At 46.8% G+C, this 21438-nt stretch overlaps 1 protein-coding gene across 1 annotated transcript in view; it reads right to left on the bottom strand.

Moving 5' to 3' along the window:
• The window catches only part of FSTL4 (follistatin-like 4), a 628064-nt gene that overhangs the window by 297538 nt on the left and 309088 nt on the right, over nucleotides 1–21438 (bottom strand). The gene's annotated exons all lie outside the window — the stretch shown is intronic.

Genomic DNA, 21438 nt, shown 5'->3' with positions numbered 1-21438 from the left:
TCTTTCTCTCTCTCTGTTTGGGATAAGTGAGGACCCACTCAAGTCAGACTTTGTGGAGGGAGGGGATAGAGAAAAGTGAATAGGGGAGGAAGGGTGGAGGAAGAAGAGAAAGGCAGGAGTGGGCAGGTGCTGGAGGCAGAGAAGGAGATGGGGGGGGATGCAGCCAGGAGGAGAGGGAGAGATAGACTGTGACAGGTAGGCAGACAGCCTGCTTCTGTCCCTCTAAACCTGGCTTCCTACTACAGCTACACATGTCACACCAGGCTTTACGGCCCACATAAAAATGATTTTCTCCACCTTAGTCCAGCTGACCAAGCCCAGCCCACTCTGATTCCACCTGTTCTGAGCCTCCAACATTACCCAGGTTGCTGGGCTTTCCTGTCCGGCCTCCTCAACAACCCCAGAGCCCAGAATCAGCAGGCTCACTGTAGGAGCTTCCAAGAATCGCCTGGGAAAAGCCATTGCCATGGTTCAGGTTTGTCCCCGCGCAGCCCATCCTGCCCAGATTAATTCTTCTCAGCGTCTCAGACTCCCAGTGCTCTAAGAATCTTAGGGCCAGAAGACCCCAAACACAAAGTCTTTGTGGTGGGTAAACAGGTGGGTCCTAACTGTCCTTTCTTGGGCGAAGCAAAGATAACATCAAAACCAAATCCAGTCCCATCAAATGACAAGCCCATGTCCACATCTCTGGAAGGGGGTTTCCTCCAATTAACTTAAGTCATGTACCTGCCTGCCTGACCGATGGGCCTGGGGGCTCTGGGAGAAGACAAGGCATCCGGCCACTCAGCCAGGAAACCTCAAACATTTGCTCTGTTAATTGGTTGCTGCCTTAGGAAGAGCCTCTGCAGCCCACCTTACCCAGCCAGAAGGAACTGCGCACTCCCACCTCCTCCCTGGGCCCCAGTCACTGTGGCTTCTGATTAAATACTTTGATTTCTGTTTCTTTGAAGTTGGCAGCTTGCCTGCACAGGCAATGTGGGTCCCAGACAAAGGGACCCTGGCAGAGGAGGAGTACTGGATCTAATCAGAAGCTTTTGTGCTCATCAGCCCTCTCCCTCCATTTGCACACCTTTCTTGTCTTCAGAGAAGGGCTTCTAATCAGTTTGAACTGGTTCAGTCATGGCCAGTGAAGTGAAACCAGAATGAACCAGAATTTACACATGTGGGTGCCTGGAGCAATAGCTGGAACAGGAAATATTACAGGCCAAAGTCCTGGGTTGGAGAACTCAAAAGAGGTGCAGTGTGCCAGCAAAGGTGCCACATGCAGGCGGTGGGGCAACAGCCAGGATGGGGGAGGAGGGCAGCCACTCATGATGGTGGGCTGCCGTCTTCAGGCTGCTTACCACTGTTTCCAACTGTGTGACCCAGAGGTCTGGTTATTATGCAATGCACACACTGCCCTTGTTGTCTGAGAGAGAGATTAAGTTTCTAGCAGGGTGCTGACCTATCATTTTTCCCTGTTCCAGTTATCATTCCAGGAACCCACATTTTACAAATTCTAGACCATCCCTGTTTCACTTCATTGACCATGACTGAGCCTGGAGGAAATCAGGTTGAAGTCTTGGTTCATAGAAATCTGATGCCTTTGTTCTGATTTTGCTCCTTTCAAAGTGTGCAATTATTATCATTTGAATTTTTAAGTATAATTTCAAACAATTTTTTAAAAACTATTAAAATCATGGAAGAAAGACATAGCAGAAAAACAGCAATAGATGGAAAGCACAATGTAGAGTGGCTGAGGGGGTGGAGGGTGAGGAGTTCTGGGGTTGAGTGCTCCTTACTTCCACCCTCCTGTAGTAATTCTGGACCCTAGAGGGGTGAGGCTCAGGGAAGCAGGTGCAGTGACCCCAACATGTCAGCACTTCATCTCAGTCCACTGACTCTGACATACATGCCGTGACTGTCTCCCCGAGTCATCCTGTCTCTTGGGATGGAATGGCCAGGCGGCATACCTCTGACAGTGTTAGCATGTCCACAAGGCTGTTCCAGGCCTGATCCTGACAGGTGTTTGGATCCTGCCCACCGAAGGACCTTGAGCAGTCCTACTCTGAGATCACCGGCACCTCTGATTAGAGAAGGATGCGCAGAGTCAGAAGAAGACAGAACAATCTTGGGACAGGTAAGGAGGGAGGAATCCAGAGTAACTCTGGCATCCCCAGTGCTTCTGCAGGCAGGAATGACCCAAGTCTTGAGGTGCTAGTTCTTTAGATGAACTCCTCCCCTAGGCCTTCACTTCCTACTTTAATCCCTAAAATCACAATCTAATTGTTTCCCACTATTCATCCTGTTCCCTCTCTGTGTCACCCCTTTGGTGGAAAGCCACTCATGCTCATCTTGGTCATTATCCTGCTGCTTCCTTCTCCCTGTGTGTCTAATCCATCCATTAATTAGCCGTCCTGCCTAATTATTTTCCTGAATATCTCTCTAATATGTGCACTCCCTTAATACAGGACCCACATTTCTCTCCTGAAGACATTACTGTTTAGACTCCGGGTCTCCCAGGCTGCTTCACCCTCATCTGTTTCTCTTGATGACATAGGCTGATCTTTCTTAACACCGAGCAGATGGTCTAAAGCCCTTAAGTGTTAACTCCTCATTGCTTTCAGGATGAAGTTTCTCGAGCCTCAGCTCCTGCTGCATTCTTCCTGCCTTGAATTAATTCATGGGGATAGCAATTGCAAGGGCCTTTCCAAAGTTCTAAAGAGAAAGGGTGTCAATTTAAAAACTAAAGTGTGCCTGATCCAAGTTACGGTATTTTCAATAGCTTCATGTGCATCTGAAAGTTGGACAAGGAATGAGGAAGACCAAGGAAGAACTGATGCTTTTGAGTTGTGGTGGTGGTGGTTAAGAGTATTGAATACCCCATAGAATGGCAAAAGAACAAACAAATCTGTCTTGAAGAGACTGTAACCAGTGTTCTAAGAGGCAAGGATAGTGAAACTCTGTCTCTCTTATTTTGGGCATATTTTCAGGAAGAACCAGTCCTTGGAGAGAGGTATCATGCTGAGAAAAGTAGAGGGTTGGTGAAATAAAGGAAGATCCTCCGTGAGCTGTACTGGCACAGTGATTACAATGGGCTTGAGCATGACAGAGAATATGGGGATGGTGCAGGAGAGGTTAAGGCTCACATCTGTTGTTCACAGGATTGTCACAACTCTTCATTGACTTGGACCTAACACAATAGACCAATTTTATACTTTAACCTTTTGCCTAGACAAAGGCTCTTTACCTTCCTTTTCCGCCCCCCATCACTCAATACTCAGCCCAGATGATATCTTCATGATGGAGGCCTCTTGGTTCTTTCTGGAACAGTCTGGGAGCACTCTATGATGGTGCTCACCAGCCTGGCTGCTATGTATGCTCCATTATGGGCTTGTGATGGCCAGGGATGAATTGTACTCTCGTTGGGGTTCCCAGCCTTCAAGCCAGGCTTGGTACATGCTCAGCACTATTTACAGAATACACGAAATGCTGAACTGTTGAAACCTTCCATTTCATAAAATGATCCAGATTGAAAAAATCATTAACTTTTCTATTAAATTAAAGAGAGTGAAACTTAATTCATATAATGTTGAGGACTAAGGCCACTATTTTACTTGTCCTAGGACTGTGGAAGGAATTCAACGCATGCTGATCCTATTTACAGGCTCTTCCATGGTGCTGCAGGAGTAGCCATTTCTTTGATCACATCCACCCTGAACTCCTTCTCCAGGGCTGCCCTACAGGCTTTCAGTTTCTCCAAACTTTAAACTGGGGTGACATCTGGAGATTGAGTCCCCTGCAGCAGGCCAGCTTTGGCCCCAGGCCACTTTCTCCACTGGCTCCTTTGAGATGAGACACACAGTCCCAGGCCATCTGCCAATCTTGACCAAGACAGACTGACACACGCAAGTTCTTTTTTATTACTAATTATCAAAGTCATCTCATGAACAGAAGTTGTGGTATAATAGAAAGAAGGAACAAAGACAACAAAAAGAAAAGCTTTTCAGTCCTTTGTTGAGAGTTGTGAACAACATGGGGCACCTCAGCCAAATACACACAAAAGCCTTCAGAATGAGTGTGAGCACCATCATAATTTGACAATTTTTAAAATAATCATTGACTGCCTTGGAGTCAGATGACTTCCAATGTGTGTATCTTAATGTCAATGTTAAAAATCATTGTGATTTTTTTTAAAATCTTTATGCATACAAGAGATGTTGCAGGCAGAAGGGGCAAAGAAAGTCTTTAAAATGTGAAAAAGATGTGGGGGGAAAAAAGTCAAGTAGACTGAGCATGAATTCCTATTCTTCACCTTGCTAGTAGGGACAACAACAGTCCTTATCTTGATAGGCCCCTATAGGATTGTTGTTAGGTGCAGTCATGTCAACGCTGACTCACAGTGAGCGTATGAACAGATCTGAATGTTGCCCTCTCCTGTGCCATCCTCAGCACCTCTGATATGTGCAGGTCCTTCACTGCAGTCATTGTGTCACTCTATCTTGTTAAAGGTTTTCCTCTCTGTCTCTGACCCGCTCTCTTTCCCAGCATGATGTTTTCTTTCCAGGACTGGCCACTCCTGACAATATGACCAAAGTATGTGAGACCAAGTTTCACTAACCTTGCCTCATAAAAGCACCCTGGTTGCATCTCATCCATAACTTACCTGTTTGTTCTTCTGGTAGTCTGTGGGCTATTCAGCACTGTTCTCTAACAGCACAGTTCAAAGACATTAATTAGTCTGTCATCCTTATTTGCTTATCAGATGCATATGAAGTATCTGAAAAATCTATAACTTGGATCAGGTTAGTCTTGAAAATGATAACGTTGCTCTTTAGTATTTTGGAGAGGTCTGTGACAGCAGATTTTCTCAATGTAACACATCTAATAATATAGATGATGTTGTTAGATGGGTACTACCCATCGCAACTCTGTGAACAATAGATCTGAAACCTGTCCTATTCTGTGCTATCCTCACAGTTCTTGACACACTCGAGTCCACTGTGACAGTCACTGTGTCAGTTCACCTTGTTGAGGTTCTTCCTTTCCTTGATCATCCCTCTGCCTTCTGAGCATCCTGTCTCTCTCCAAGCATCATGTCCAAAGTATATGAGGTAAAGCTTTGTTATCTTTGCCTCCAAAGACGCACTGGCTGCACTTTCTCCAAGACATATTTGTTTGTTATTTTGGCCATGGATGTTCAGTGCTCGATCCCAACACCACAGCTCAAAGGCATCAATTCTCCTTCTGTGATCCCTATTCATTGTTCAGTTCTCAGATGCATAGCAAAGTATCAGAAAGACCATGGCCTAAATCAGATGCACCTTAGTCCTCAAACTGACATCATTACTTCTCAATAATTTGGAGAGATCAGTAACTGCACACTTTCTCAGTATGCATCTTATTTCCTGACTGCTTGTACCAAGAGTGTTAGTTGTGGATCCAAGTAAGATAAAGTTGTTAACAGTTTCAATCTTTTCTCCATTATGATACTGCCTATAGGTCCAGTGATAAGAATTTTTGTTTTCTTGACATTGAGATAGAATCCATACTGAATGTTTTGTTCTTTGATCTTTTGCAACAAATACTTTTAGTCTTCCTTATTTTCAAAAAGCAAGGTTGTGTCATTTGCATAATGCAGGTTATTGATGAGTCTTCCTCCGATCCTGATGTCACACTCCTCTTCAGAGTTTAGCTTCTCAAATAATTTGCTCAGCAAATAGAATGAATATGTATGGAGAGAGAATATAACCCTGACACACTTCCTTCTTAATTCTAAACCATATAGTGTCCCCCTTGCTCTATTCGCATAGCAGCCTCCTGGTCTAGGGACAGGTTTTGATGGGCTTTAAAGTTTGTTGTTAACTTGCCCTTTCAATCTTTGGTCTGTTACAAACCCGTTGCCACCAAGCTGACACCAACTCCTGGCAGCTCCCCACGTGGCAGAGCACAGCTGCACTGCTAAGGTTTGCCGCGGCTGAGTTCTCAGAAGTGGATCATTAGGTCGTCTTCTGGCACACCTCAGAGTGGACTTGAACCTTCCTTCAATCTTTGGTTAGCTGCTGAGCATGTTCTAACACATTCTGCTCAATCCAGAATCCCTCCTGTCTACTAAAAGGGCAAAAATACAAACATCACAGTAATTGACTGTAAATTTTGGCGATTATCATCACAGGCAACTGAATCCCGTGGAGCTACCCCTGTAGGAAGCCTGAGCTAGTCTTCACCTAGTGCTTATTTCGTCCCAGCCGTGAGACAGGCACGCTCCAGCCACTCTTCGTTCACGTGGTTTGTTTTTCTAAATTAGTATGTGGGGCTCCTGGTGGTGTTTTTCATGGAAGAGGAACCTCGTTTCTCAGCAGTGGGCTTTACCTTCCTGTTCTATAGATCTTTCTTTTCATTAGGTTTTCCGATACCACAATAGTTTGCCCTGAGAGCCGCACAACTTTTTTTTAAAAGGGAAAGTTTGTTCCTTAATAAGTGGTAGAAGAGTGTTTATTGAGCCAAGCCTGGCATGGAAACAAGGCCTTCATACTATGCAAATGTGGCAGGGGGTGAGGCTGGGGACCCTGGTGAGAGGGAACTCAGGCAGAGGTGGAAGATGGGAAGGAACAATGGAGAAATAGGGGTGTTCTCATCCTCTGTGAGGGAGGCCTGCCACCCCCGGGTTTCACTTTACATGCAGGAGGCCCCTCCTTCGTGTGTGCTCCCTGTGTGGGCCACATCCCACGTCCACAGGGAGATTGCCGCTTGGGTTTAAAGGCGGAGTGTGTCTATGATTTATTCCATTAAAGTCTCTCGATGTGACAAAGCTTGATGTCCATGGAAAATTCTAATTAAATTCTATGCATTTCCCATTAGGGGAGCGAGCATTAGAGACATATGCTGTCTGATAAGTCACAACTGGCAAATCTGAGTGGAGGAGGAAGCAGTGGAGTTAGAGCACTTTTAGCCAAATGGCAGTATTTCCATCTGCTGCTACCATTTGCCCACATTACCTGGTTTCTCAAGCCGGATTTACTCTTCAAGGTCCAGGCCACACCCTCCTCCCTCAGCAGAGTCTCTCCTAATTGCAGCAGTGGCCATGGGATTATCATGAAAAGCAGATAGGTCCTTGTGCTGTCATTTATGATCTAAGGAAAATGATCTGGCCACTTTTTGTCTCTGGGAGTCGGAATGAGGATTGCATGGAATATCACCATAGAGAACCTGGCAGTGGGTTAGGCAGCTCTCAAAGGCTCAGTGAATGGTAGCCATCATGCAGACCTCCACCTCTGACACTGTTGTTGTTTGCTGTTGAGTTGGAACCAACTCAGATCTGACTCTCCAGCAAGTTTTCAGAGACGGTAAATCATCAGAGAGAAAAGTGTCCATCTTCCTTTTGTGGAACAGTTGATGGATTCAAACCATCTGTCTTTGGGTTGGCAAGACAGCTCCTTACCCACTAAGCCACAGAGCTCCCCTCATCCCCAAAGGTCACTCCATTCTGTATTGTTCATGGCTTCATTCTGTGGTAGACTCTGGCCATATCAGGCCAGGTGTGTTCTACTTATTTGACCTTCGACCATCCCCACTTCACAAACAGGCCTTAATTCGTATGCATTCCTCACTTTTTGCTTCACCACATAGTTTCAATAGGAACATAGAAGAAAAAGTTCAGGCTTTCTGGTTCCTGACCCTGTTATGTCGCTGGCATGGGTAGCCAGCCACAGGGAGAGCACATTGCTTGTACCCCAGTTGTCAACTAGGCAGCCTCTTGGGACATCCACTAGCTGTTAGGATGAGGCATGAAGGACCCCAAACTACGAAGATCCTGCCACTCCAGCAAAGGTAGATCGACAGTCTCTCCAGGATGCCTGGGAACACCTGGGGACACTTGTTTGGGACTAGCATCAGGTGCATGAATGGAATTCATGGCGAATTGCCTAGTTGGGCTGATGCACAACTTTCATGAATTACGCAGGAGCTCCTGACATTTTAACAAGACAGTCAAGGGCATTAACTGGACTTAACTGCATCATTCACCCTGTGCCAGTTTCTAGGTCACTCTGAGTCGGTCTTGTACGTCGTCTCACATACTTTGGGCACGTTGTCAGGAGGTGTCAGTCATTGAGAAAAGAGCATGCTGGGAAAGGTAGAGGGTCAGTGAAAGAGAGGAACTGTCCTCAAGGAGATGGACTGACAAAGGGATGGCAGCAATGGTCTTGAGCACAGCAGGCATCTTGATGATGGCACAAGACAGGGCAAGGTTCAGGTATGCCATAATCACACATGGTAGTTGATGTGGCATTGTCTAGCAATATGAGTCAGAATCAACTCAGTGGGTTTCAGTTTTTTTATGATTTATACTTAAACACAATTATTTAGACAGTTGGCCCTGTGGTAAGAAGCTGTGCTGCAATCTCAGAGATGCACAATTCATATTCATTAGCTGCTCTGCAAGAGAAGGCTGGGAAATCTCCTTCTGTGTGATTTACAGCCTCTGAAAACTTACTGGAGGGCCAGCTATGCATTGGTTTCAACTGCATGGGACACAACCACAACAGAGCTGCTAAACAGAATGATTGGTGGTTTTAGATCTAGTGGGCTTTCTGAGGGAGAAATACAGGGAACCTCCTTCCTTCTTCACAGCCCTAGAAACGTGATGGAGGGTTGCCAGGTTGGAATCAACTCTGTGGCAGTAGGCACTCACCTCTAGCCCTTAAGCACTACAGCTTACTCTTTCTCAAAGTCTGTTTTATCTCTGGCTTATCAGGGTTTGCCTTTCTTGGTGCTTGTTTCTAGGCAAGAATCCAAGGTGAATTACCTGAGTGTGTGCATCCCAGAGAATATTTTTCTGGTTCCACATGAGGATGACCACTTGATGAATGTCAACTTCTTGGGTCAGAATTTTATCATCTTGGAACTCTGCAGTGCTGCTTCATTGCCTTCTAGTTTTTGAATGTTAGAGAAAAGTCTTACAGGTTTCTATTATTGTTTTCATTTATAAGAAACCAGATATCCCCCCTCCTCTGCCTAGACACTTCAAATATATTAATTTTCCCTCTCAAACCTTGAAATTTTAGCAACTTCAATTTCATTAGGATTTATTTGATGGAATCTTTCAGGTTAGGGGAATTCTTTAAGTCTGTATTTGATTAGTTCTAGCGCTTTTATTTTCACAAGCCGCCAACATAAGTGACTTAGGGTGGGCCTTTGGATCGTGTGGCATCTGCTGACTTCCAAAGCGGCTGACATCAGCCATGTGGGCAGTCAATCATGACTACTCAATGGAACCCCAGTAAAATTTCAGACACCGAGGCTGCCCTGGTCAGCTCCTCAGGTTGACAATCCTCTGGGCATGTGGTCTCACTTGATACCAGGAGGTTAACACTGTCCTGGCTCCAGAGAGGACAACTGGAAGCTCCATATTAAGATGTCACCAACATTCTCCTTTGTGCTTATTCCCCTGGCTGATTTAAACCTAGGTCTTTTCCCTGCAGTATCCTGGGAAAGGTAGAGGGTCAGAGAGAGAGAGCGGAAGACCCTCGGAGAGACAGATTGACATAGAGACTGTAACACTGGGCTTGAGTACATTGAGAGATAGTGAGGACGACAGGGCAGGGCTCAGATCTGTTGACACAGGGTCACTGTGAGTCATAGCCAATTGGACGGCACCTAGCAACAACAACAACATGAGAATCTTATGCATTCAATGCTGCTATAACAGAAATTCCAAAAGTTGTTTTAACAAACAAATTTATTCTCTCCATTTAGGAGACTGGAAGTCCAAGTTTGGGGTGCCAGCTCAAGGTGAAGGTCTTCTCTGTCAGCTCTGGAGGGAGGCCCTTTTGTCCCTTAACATCTGCAGGTCTAAATGCTCCTTGGAAATCTCCATGTATGCTGGCTTTTTCCAGTGTGAAGGAGCTTCCTAGGGCAGGGGCTTGAGTTCAGAGAGATGCACACCACTTCTGGGGATTGTTTCTTGGTAGTACTGAAGTCATCTTCTCCCCCCAACCCTTCCTTTTTGTCTTTTGTGAGGTGAAAGGTGTTATAGGCCACACTGTAGAGATAGTTCCCTCTCACATTTATCAAGGCTTTGATGGGATTAAGCGATGTTGCATCTCACCCTTAATCACCTACAGATGTTCAGTTTATTATTAGGAGGGAGTAGGGGAGCTCTGATGGTGTAGTCTGTAGGAAGCAGTGTTACTAAGCCAAAGTGGTACCTCGCCAGTGGTTTGAATCCACCAACTGCTCTGTGGGAAAAAGGGGGGCAATCTCCTCCCATGCCGTCTACACCTTCTGAAAACACGCTGGAGGGTCAGCTATGAATCTGTTCCAACTCAACAGCAATACATTTTGAGATCACTACATAATTACATTATATCATTATATATATATATGTACGTTGGGGAAATGATTCAATTTATGAAAATGAGCACAATAGTTACCAGTGAGCTCTCTGAATTCTCACAGATTGCGGAACAGAGTTCCTGGCCTTTTAGCCAAGGCCAAATTTGTTATACCTTCCAGTTTCCATTTCCCTTTTGGCGGAGGCTTGGTCATTTTATAATCACATTTTTCATTTCATAGTTCCTGTTTTGCTGACTTGAGAGCTGAACACAGTTTGCTGTCTAAAGCGTGCTTCTGTGTCTTATAATATCCACCCCCTCCCAAAGCATGCTCTCTCTCTGCATCTCGAATGGGATGCACCCCTTTTTCTATGGTACAGAAGCCTACTTCTCCGTAACTTCTGTTCAGACACATCTGCTCGGGCATCACCTCTATTTACTCTCAGCTTAGTCCTAGTGAGATACGAAAACCATGCAAGCCAGCTCAGTCCATGGTGATGACCATCAACTATTACTGCTAAGAAAGGTCTCTAATGCCCCCTTATTTCCAGCCCCAGCAGCTAAATAATTAAAACCTTAAAATTCTGGAGCTTGTTCAGAAGTGGAACAAATTAGCACACTTATTCTCTATTCTCTAAATAATTAGGCCAGCCCCAACCTTACTTTAATGTCTCCTTTTAAATCTTCTCCTTGTTCTGAGCTATTTCCTCTTCTGCAGCTTACAGAGGCCCCCTCCCCAGTGCCTCTCTTCTGACCATCACTCCCATTGCAGGGCTGTACCATTTATCAGAGCTTACCACACTCCGCTGTCCCTAGTCTAGGGCTTCTGAAACTACTGCGCAGGCCTCCATGGGCCTGGGTGGGAGAAGTTTAAAACTCAACTATGAGGGTCCCACAGACCCAGTAAACATTACGAGCTCCCATCAACTGATGTTCAGAAAAGTTTCCATAGCTCACTATATAAAAACATGTGGTCCATTGCAGTCTGGTGGAAACATGGCTCACAGCAAAGGGAGGAAGTGGTGTAGGAATTAGGAACTGAGATGGGCCGACTGACCCAGACACTGACATGGGGACCAGGCCTGCGAGCCACACCTCACACCTCAGGCCATTGAAGGCTGTGGGAGGCAGAATGAAAGAGGAGTCGTAGAAGAGGGGCTTAATAGTGGACTCTCGCAAAGCCCTATGGGTCAAGATGGCATTATCTGTAATCAATTGCCAGGATGATGCAGCACCAGGCAATGTTTGACCCCTTGCACATGAGATTGGTACAAACCACAGCAGCTAACAGTAAGGAAGACAAATCACTATAGGTGACTGCAAAGCCACAGGGTGGGCCGCCCTTCTAGCTACAAAGAAATGCACAAATTAGGTCCCTGTGTTTGTGATAAGATGACAAGTTCACTGCATTTGACTATTTTAACTATTGCCAAAGTGGTTTAATGATTTTTTTTTTAAGAAGAGGCTTTGCAGAAAGCTTTCACCCTGTTCACTTTCACAAATGAATGAGCAAAATGCTTCACAGAAGTGAACACAAGAAGAAAAGCAGAATGCAGGCCCTGCCTCTTACACAGTTCTTGTGAGGAGGAAATGCCTGGCAGCTAGTGTGGTGATCAGTCTTTCTTGATCAGCCAGTAGAGGATACTCAGTTCTGGCCCTGGTTCCCCTTGGCATCTGGTGCAGAGCTGGGCACTTGTCCACACACGACAAGGAGCCCAGAGAGCCAGGATGTGCAGGACTAGGCCTTAGCTTGGTTGTCCTGGCTGAGGACACAAATCCAAGGACCTGCTGCTCTGTGGTTGGGTGTGGCCTTATTATGCTTATGCTTTCCCAGCTCTCCCTCCAGGGAATGTGTTCATGGGGGAATCTCCGATGGAGATGAGCCATTCCCTGCTTGCTTCCTAGTTCACTACCTGGGTCTGCTCCCCTACTCTCCAGATTCCTTTCATTTGACCTAGTAGTGTTTCTGGGTTTTTGGATTAAAAATGTGGGCCATTGCTTCTTTGCCCAAAAAAGGAGAGAGGATGCACACCCCTGCCAGCTTTGAGAGAGGGTGTAAAAACCAACGACAGGGTGACCTTAAGTCTCTGCTCAACCCCTACACTCATTGGTCCACCCAGACACCAGGCCTTCAGCTCCTGACACGGAAAGACAACAGAGAAGTCGGAAAAGAGTCAACGAACATGGATGCTCTTTCCTCCAGCCTGTTAGCAAGCAGAAAGCACTCTCAGGCAGAATCAACATATTTGAGTTGTGGTTGGGTTGACAGCAGCTGAGTCTGTCACATAGATAATTAGATAAACTGCTTGAGCACAGAGATTCAATATACGCTGTCATTTGGTGACTGCTACATGGGGGTCTTGATCTTAATTGAAGGTGCAACAGGGGAGAGCCTTAAAGAAGTTCCGAATCAACTTCTTCCCACTCCAGTAATTAAACAATGGACTCCTGGTAGGCATCGGAGGCCTCACATATTGGGCATGAGCATGCTGCAAAAATGGTTCTCAGGGGCCTGTGCCGAGGGCTCACCTTCTGTCCGAGCCTTCCTCCTGTAGACACAGCTCCTCATGGGAGTGAGAAGGAGCTAAAGAAACATCTCAAGAGTGAGGAGAACAGCTGGGAGGCCATGGGTGCTGTGCAGGTGAGAGATGAGAATGGAATAGACCATGTGGTGAAGTAAAGGAGACGGGAGCACATGAAGAAATAATATGGGAGTAAACTTGGCAGGATTTAGGGTAGACCTGGGGCTCCAAGGAGGAAGTCAGGCAGAATCCTGCCTCTTGCTTGGGAGCCTGGGGCATTGAATGTGGGGAGGTCCCTGCTATTACCAAGGCAGACAATGAATGAGGAGGGAGAAGGGCTGCTGGGGCACAGGGAGCTGGGAAAAGGTGAATTCACACTGAATATAAAGAGTCTGGAGTGCTGACAGGTCCTGAGGGAGGATCCTAGCAAGCAATTGGAATATACTCCTGAGGGGCATGAGAGGGCACAGAGGCTTTGCCTGGCCTGGCTGGACCTGACAGCCAGAGTTAGATGGAAGGCTGCCTTGGAGCTAGGGAGCGGGAGGCAGGGACAATGCAGAGACTCCCAGCTGTAACTTGTTTCCATGAGCGAAATCAATGCAGTGCCAGTCTTTCTCAGCTCAATAACTTATTAGCAATTTTTAATTACTGGGATGTAATTAATTCATTCAAAGTGCTGCGGCTCTGTGAAGCACACCACACGTGCTGAGCTGATAACATTCTTCACATTTGCAGGGTGCTCACACCAAGGCATTTTCTTGCATAAAACCTAGGCGAACTATCCAAGGAACACACATGTTTGTTTTAAGTCGTGTTTCTCGATTCTGGAAGCAGATAAGACAAAGGCGATGGATGACTGAGCTCCCAGGGACCCCCCGTGCTGTGTTGGATGAGGAAGGGGCTGGGGTTTTCAGTCCCATCTCCTCCAGCTGGGTTTGACTGGTGTTTGCAGAATCCTCAGGAGGCTCCAAAGGGCAGACAGTCCATAAAGAGTCCTGCGTGTCCTTGAGGCCTTGGAAGAGACTCTGGTTACAGCAGTCACAACTCGATGGCTCAAGAAGTGTGGGCACTAGAAGGACAGAAGCAGACTCTGGGATGACTGACCTTCCTCTGGCCGACAATTCCACTAGGTCTGGCCTGGGTTCTGTCATCCTCTGTCATTCGGTCATCCCCTGGCTTCAGCACAGAGTTTGGTATCCAGGACACCTGCAGTAAATGTCTACACACACACACACACACACACACACACACACGGGTGGACAGGTGCAAGGTAGTCCCACCTTCCTTTTCTGGAACTCCTTGAAGGTCTGGCAGCAGAGTGGATAAAGTGTTCCCTCGGTAACAGTGGGGGGAGCAGCAGTGTGATATGAGGATGTCCCTTGGAGGAGAGGGGCAATTGGAAACACAGGAAAGAGCTTCAGAGAAAGTAAAGCAGTGACCTGAAGTTCAACCAGGTTCCAGCTATTCTCCTTGTGTTTGTTGTGGGGTCCTCTGACCACCTTCTAGGCAGCCCTGAGTTTTCTTAAGGGAAGAGAGTGGTTCCGTTTTCCCCTGGCCAGAGGCCCTGTCATTGGGGATATGAGAACAGCTTAAGAAGTAGGGTCCTGCCAGGCCAGTCACAGGGAAGTGGCTCTTTCCCACTGGTCTGATAGATCCCAAGAGCTCTTCAGCACCAGGAAGCCTCCTGTGAGTGTGGATGAAGCAAGTGCATCTGCTGTGAACATGCTATGCTAGGGGCTGACTGATAATAGCCATGATGTGGTGGGTGCTTCCTAAAAGCTAGCTGTGGCAGCTCAGCCACCCCAGGTTCAGCCCTGCCCCTGTGACGCTGGGCAGATGAGAGGCTTCTTAGGGCCTCAGGATCCCCATTTGAGAAATTAGAAAGTTGGGCTAGGTTAATTGACACCACTGGGCTTTAATTCAAACCAGCAAGCTTAGGATTTAAAGCCTCTGGCTTGCCCTTGGCCATCTTGCTGTACTTATCCCCTGCTGTATATACCCCTTTCTCTTCCTAGATCCACATTTTAATCACTTGCTTCTTCCCTTTCAACCTGGCCAACCCTCACTCATGCCTCAAGATCTCTTTGAAAATCTTCACTCCTCCCACATGGTCTCTGAACATTCCCCTTCATATCCTCAGGAAGATTAATTGCTCATTTGGACTCCATGGGCATTTCCTGAGAGCTTCTCACACACATTCCAGAAACAACTTCTTGCCTAGGAATCTAGGAGGCTTGGCTCTCATCGTACCTCTCTACCAACTTGCAGGGTGATCTTGGGTGACTCGTTACATGTATCCATCCCTAACATTACAATTGATTGCTGCTGTTATGTGCCGTCCCGTTGGCCTGAGAAACAACAGATGGGAAACTTATCCTGTCCTGGGCCATCCTCATGTCTCCAGAACGCTCGAGCATGCTGCTATGGCCACTGTGTCAATCCATCTTGTCGAGAATTTTTTCTCTGACCCTTCACCTTTCCCAGCACGAGGCCTTTTCTAAGGACATGTCCTGCTGACAACATGCCCAAAGTATATTAGATGGATTTCAACACCCTTGCCTCTAAGTAGCACCCTGGTTGAACTTCCTCCAAGACAGTCATGTTTGTTATTTTGGCAGTCCATGGGGTATTCAATACTCTTCTTGAACACCACGATTCAAAGGCATTAATTCTTCTTAGGTTATCTTTAGACACTGTCCAAGTTATAGATGTATAGGAAGCAACTGAAAAGACTATGGCTTGGGTCAGCTGTACCTTAGTCTTTAAAGTAACATCTTTGCTCTTTAACACTTTGGAGAGGTCCTTCTCAGCAGACTTCCCCAAATGCAATATGTCTTTTTTCTTTTTATTTCAAATGTCAGTCATTTATTAAATAGCAAGGGCTGAAAGCTTTCTTCTTTCACAGGAACATTCACCACTATTGTCTTCACATAGTCTCATCTCTGATGAATGAGCGTTAGATGTTAGACTGCTAACTGAATGATTAGAGATTTAAACCCACTCACCACTTGATGGGAGGAAACGGGCTTCCTCTTCCTAAAGAGCAGTGCAGCCTCACAAACCTAATGGACAGTAGTCACGAGCTGGAACTGACTCGAGGGTGATGACGAGCAGGCCAGGGTCTTCAGGGCTCTGGCATCTATTCCTTGACCTTGCTCAGATCTTTGGAACAGTAACACCAACAAGCCCACGTGCTTTGGGGAGGGTTTACTGAGGAGTACACACTCAAGAATCTGTGGCCACTGAGTTGATTCCCTCTCCTGGTGACCTCACGTGTCTGAGTTGTTATGGAAATAGCTCACAGCACTTCCTCTGCAACACTCCTGGGTGGCCTCGAACCTCTAACCTTCCAGTTACTCTTTATGCAAACTGCTCAAATCATCCAGGTGGTGCTCACTATGTGTTTACTAAAAATTCATACCATTCCATGGGTAGCCACACAGTGAAGTGAGGCACTCAACCAAAAATCCAAACCTACTGCCAACAAGCCCATTCCTATTTACAGTTACCCCAAAGAGAAAATCCATGGACCACCAGATGATCAGGGCTACAAATCTTTATGTGGGCAGACTACTACTTCTTTTTGGAATAGTTATCTTTCGGTAGAAGTCCAGTTCTTATCCCACCACCCCACTAGTGTTCTTGAGTAAGGCTGAGACGCTACATGGCTTATCCAAGGAGGCATGACTTGGGCATCTGGCTGACTCCAATTCCAGTGCCTTTAACATCACACCATACTGTTCCCATTCAGCCTGCATCTCTCCATGATACTCAGTCCATCCCTAAGGCCACTCCAAAGACACCTGCTTCTCACTTTCTATTTATAACAACTTGGAAATAATTTCTCATTCAATAATAACTGGTGGCTCCAGTGGTGGTTCCAGGTGTTGCACCTCAGTACTGGACCCAGGGTGCCCTCTGCAGGCCACTCCAAATGTTATATGCAAGGGACTGTGCTGATTGGCTAGGGGACACCTCCTCCCATTTATCTGACTATGTAGAAAGAGGAGAGAGGGGGTGGAATACCAGGTTTCAAGCAGGTGGCGGAGGCTAGGGAGGCAGGTAAAGGAAGATGGGAAGAGGGCTGTGGGGTTGTGGGGCTGGGGCAGATGGAGGACAAGCAGGGTGGTGGGGAGCAGCTGGCTCCTGTGACCAAAACCTCTAATTCTTGAAGTCTCTGCACTAGTAGAGAAAGTGTGATGGGGAAGGGAGGTGGTGGGTGGTCCACACGCATCTATAGACATGCTAGGGGATGCTTGATTTTTGGTGAGTAAGTAAGCGACACTGGTGTGGAAAAGAGGCTTCTGACTCTCACATAATGCCCAATTTCAGATAACAGTTTGGACCCTAAAGATGTCAAAAAGTGAGGAGTGTGACAGCCATCATCAATGCCTGTCATCATTATGGACAGTGATCTCTCCCACAAAGAGGCTGAGTCTCCTGCTGAGGACCAGGTTGAAACTGGGAATAGGAAGAGCTCCCCTGACAGAGCAGGAAAGGCTTGTAGATGTATAGAAATGTCCTGGAAGTGGGGCTTAATTGGTTAAAATCCACTAGTTACTCCATGGGAGAAAGAAGGGCAATCTCCTGTGTGATTTACTGCCTCTCAAAACCTGCTGGAGAGTCAGCTATGAGTGGGTTCTAACTCCACAGTGCACAAAGCCAATAATACAATAAAAACCAAAGTAACAGAAACAAAATAAAGGGAAGAGGAAGGTCTCTCACAGTAAGAGCTACACTCTGTTAATATGCAACAAAATGTTGTATTTTTATACTTGCGTTTAGAAACATTTAAGGAAAAAAGGGTTCCCCAGAGAGCTAGAGCATGTTCAATTTTCCCCCCAAACGTAAGTTATTTCTTCTGATTTCATTAGCCTGGGAACGCCTCTCCCCAGCACCAAAGTGTACCAGTAAATACCATGCAAGCTGAGGAAGCTTAAAGGTCTGTTTAAAACCCAACTTCTAACAGGCTTTTCTTCTCTAATTTCATGGTTTGTTTGGAAAACTGCCCAACTATGACATTGTATCATCTGGTAGAATACAACCCTGGCATGGGGAGTGATCGCTGAAATACAGGTACCTTTTCTTGCACTTGTAGGAGATAAAGCACAAATTCAAACCCAGTCAGAAGAAGGATTTTAAAGTGCCAACTAATAGGAAAATAAGAACACTCTATCATCAACTAATTTTCCAAACACAAACTCTGAGAAGATAACGTAGCAGTGGTATTCTCTGGTGGTACTCAGCAGAAAACTGCACATGAATTCAAGGGTTTGGTCACAGACAGACAGCCCTCCTCTGGCCATTCAGAAAGGGAGGGCCAGCCCATGATTCCAGGTAGCCTCCTCATAAAGCTACACACGGGAGTGGAACACCACTTTGGAGTCCTGTCTGAACATGTGGTCGGAGAGACCAGTCTCTGTAAAAAGATGTCATGCTGAGAAAGGTGAAGGGTCAGAGAAAGAGAGGAAGTGCTTCAATCTAGATGAACTGACAGAGTGACTGTAACAATGGGCTTGAGCAGGGCAGAGATTGTGAGAGTGCATCGGGCACAGGGCAAGGTTCAGCTTTGTTGTTCATAGGGTCACAATGAGTCTTCAGTAACTTGATGGCACCTAGCATCAAGTGTTGAAATGAAATTATGTTAGGCTTCGAATACCATTGTCACAGCAACCACAACACCAAACCAGTTAGCTACTGGGTCTTCAAGGCTCCAAAAGAAGGTTACAATGCTGCATCTTCTCCTCTCTGGGTGGTGCGGCCCCACAAAGCCCCAGAAGACCCTTCACCACTCAGGCCCTGGAGCTCTTGCCACAGGGAGCTCCAAATAGCAGCAGCTTGGCCCCAAATAATCTATCACCCACCCCACTCCTCGCATGACACTCTGGCACTGTACTGACTGTCCTAATATTGACTTGAACAGATAAAGTCTCAGAGAATGAAGTCTTAACTTCTCTTTGCAAAGTCTGGTAGGAAAAGAGGACGGGTGAGAGATGCTTTTAGAATTTTCATTTGCATGGAGGAAAAGGTGCTTTGTATCAATAATTCCTGGCAATTGAGGACGTAAGACAAAATGTATTCAACAGAGCTCAATAGTTGGGGTGGAGGCTGTGGAAGCTGATACTTTGCAGTCTCAATTCTCTTAAGACCACCTTCTAATAGAGCTTGTAAGTCCACTTCCAACCTGTCAGCTCCCTGCTTGAATAATGGTTCTAGGCAAGGGGGGGAAGTGCTCACCCCTCAGGGCTAGCCTGTCCTCCAGCCCCAGGGGACCCCTGTTTATAGTAAGCAGGTCACACCCCAAGATGGTAGTGGGGGAGATGAGGCCCTGCCCACCTGCTAGGAGCTGGAGCTGCCCGAGGCAGGAGCAAGGAAAACAGCTCTGTGTGGTTCACACCCCAGGGACCAGATTAGAAGACAGGGCAGCTCTGGGCATCTCTGATTTCCCAGCACTCCACCCTCGTTCTGGCATTTACATTTCCTTTGCAATTTGTGCATCTCTCGGTCATAAGGCTGAGGCCATATGGGATTCAAATAAATAACAAGCGCTGGTCTCATTAATAACAAGCACTGCAGTGTGCCCGATCCTGTGCTAATGGGGCTTTGTGCAGCATCCAGTTTCATTCTCACTGCCAGAGCAGCCAGAGACTGACATTAGCCCATTTTATAGCCATAGAAAAGATCCAGAGAGGTAGAGTGTCTTGCTCAAGGTCACACAGTGAGGAACTGGAAGGACCAGGATGCAAACCCAGGTCTCTGGGACTCGAGTGCCGGACAACTCGCAGATACTGCTCTCTGCAAAGGGATCTTTGGGAAAGCAATTCTGCCACGGCGAATGGGTGAGAATTCACACACTCAATGAAACACTCAATGAGCAGAAAGATTTGGTGGATAAATCCAATCAGCGTGAAGCAGAACCATGCCCTCATCTGCTCCTGAGCACCCCCTCCGCACCCTCAGCCCCAGGAGAATGCTCTCCAGTGTATCCCCATCACCCTTCTCCGGAGTGGGCTGTTCCTTCCTCGGAAATGAAAAATGCTGTTTGAATAACCGATGGTGAGGGAGGTTGGGCACACTCTGACGCAGAAATAAAAACCTTTAGAAAGATGCAATTTGGCGGATATTGGAAACCGGAGAATGGAACATCAGTCTATAAAATTCAACACGGCCAATAAAGCTAGAGCAACTGGTCAAGTGTTTTAGTGCTCTCGGCTGCCGAGGCAGGCGACACAGGCGCATGGCCGGGTGGCACGTCAGACAGGGGAAATTTTTCCTTGGCTCATTTTGGCCCCATTTCCATAATGTGCCTCATGATTTCTGAAGCACCTCCATGTTCATGCCATCAGCACAGTCGTGAAAGTGTTTAAGACTATTTCCAACATGGGATAAGCCTGACTCGCCAGCGCCCTCCCCACTCCAGGCGCCAGTGCTGCAAGGCCCCTGAGTGACAGGGCGACCGGACAGTGGTGTTCCTGTGAGCGCAGCAAGCCTGAGGCCTGTGCTCCATCACCACATCTGTGACCTCGCTGCCCTGAAGGTGTCGCATCTCTCCTACCTCCTCTGCAGACTTGATGCCTGTTTCTGAGGCTAGAGCCTTGGCCATTCCCTTCTGACATCCAGACCCCTCACAGTTCCGATTGCTCAAAACCCAACTGATGTCAGTGTTGTGAGCATGTGACAAGTTTCCCCAAGGCTTTTCTTCTCTTCCCTGCCCTTCTCTGTAGCAGGCCTTTGACCCCAAGGAACCCTGGGCGGGGCCTCCCACTTCCAGTGTATAGTTCAGTCTATGTGCCCAGCCCCACCTGCCCACATGCTGCTCCTGTTGTTGACAAGTTTCCTTAGTTACTCATATGTCGCCTTTTTATTTAGGGATAACAGATATTTCTATAGATGACTGCATCGACCATTAAGTAGGGAAACGCCAACCTGGGATATTGGATTCTAATACATCATCCAGAGATTGTAAACCACACAGCAGAGCTTATCCTTTCTAAAAGGCACTGTGTTAGGTGCTGGGACGATCAGTGCACAAGCAGCTGCCTTGCCCGCTTCTGTACCTCTTACAGTCTGGTGAGAGCCGACACTGTCTTTGGCTCTGACTCAACCCCGTGTAATGCCCTGGCCTTTGGATGAACATACCCTGCTGTGTCGTGCTCAGAGGTATTCTGGACAGGTCACATATGAAAGTATTTTCCATCAGGCCAGTGTCTGATTCCTCATTTTGCTAAAACCCCTGTGGGCTGGCATCCTTTAGAATGAATTCTACACACAGATCAGCCTCCTAATTCATGGGATGTCCATGAATTCATGTCCAGAGGGTTGTGGACTGTGGGTGCCTGCCCCCATCATCACTATCACGCAAGGGTGCTTGATGCGTGAGACCTGGATAGGGCCTTGCCATCTAATTCTTAATGAAATTGTACCAGTTGGGGTCTAGTTGGCCTCCCTGGATTCCACCCCCTAGGCGGCTTCCTCCAAGAGGGAAGCCTTTGGAAATGAGTTGCAAACATAACAAGGACCACTGAAATGCCAGTCTTCATCGCTTTCTACACTGTATGCATGCAACCTGCATACTTGGCACAGGGTCACTTGTCAGAAGAACA

The sequence above is a fragment of the Elephantulus edwardii genome, unplaced genomic scaffold, assembly GCF_000299155.1.
Source record: "Elephantulus edwardii isolate Elephantulus edwardi_28Jun2011 unplaced genomic scaffold, EleEdw1.0 scaffold00064, whole genome shotgun sequence".
NCBI classification, from domain to species: Eukaryota; Metazoa; Chordata; class Mammalia; order Macroscelidea; family Macroscelididae; genus Elephantulus; species Elephantulus edwardii.
The sequence above is the reverse complement of the archived record's forward strand: the minus strand, read 5'-3'. Positions and strand labels throughout refer to the sequence as shown.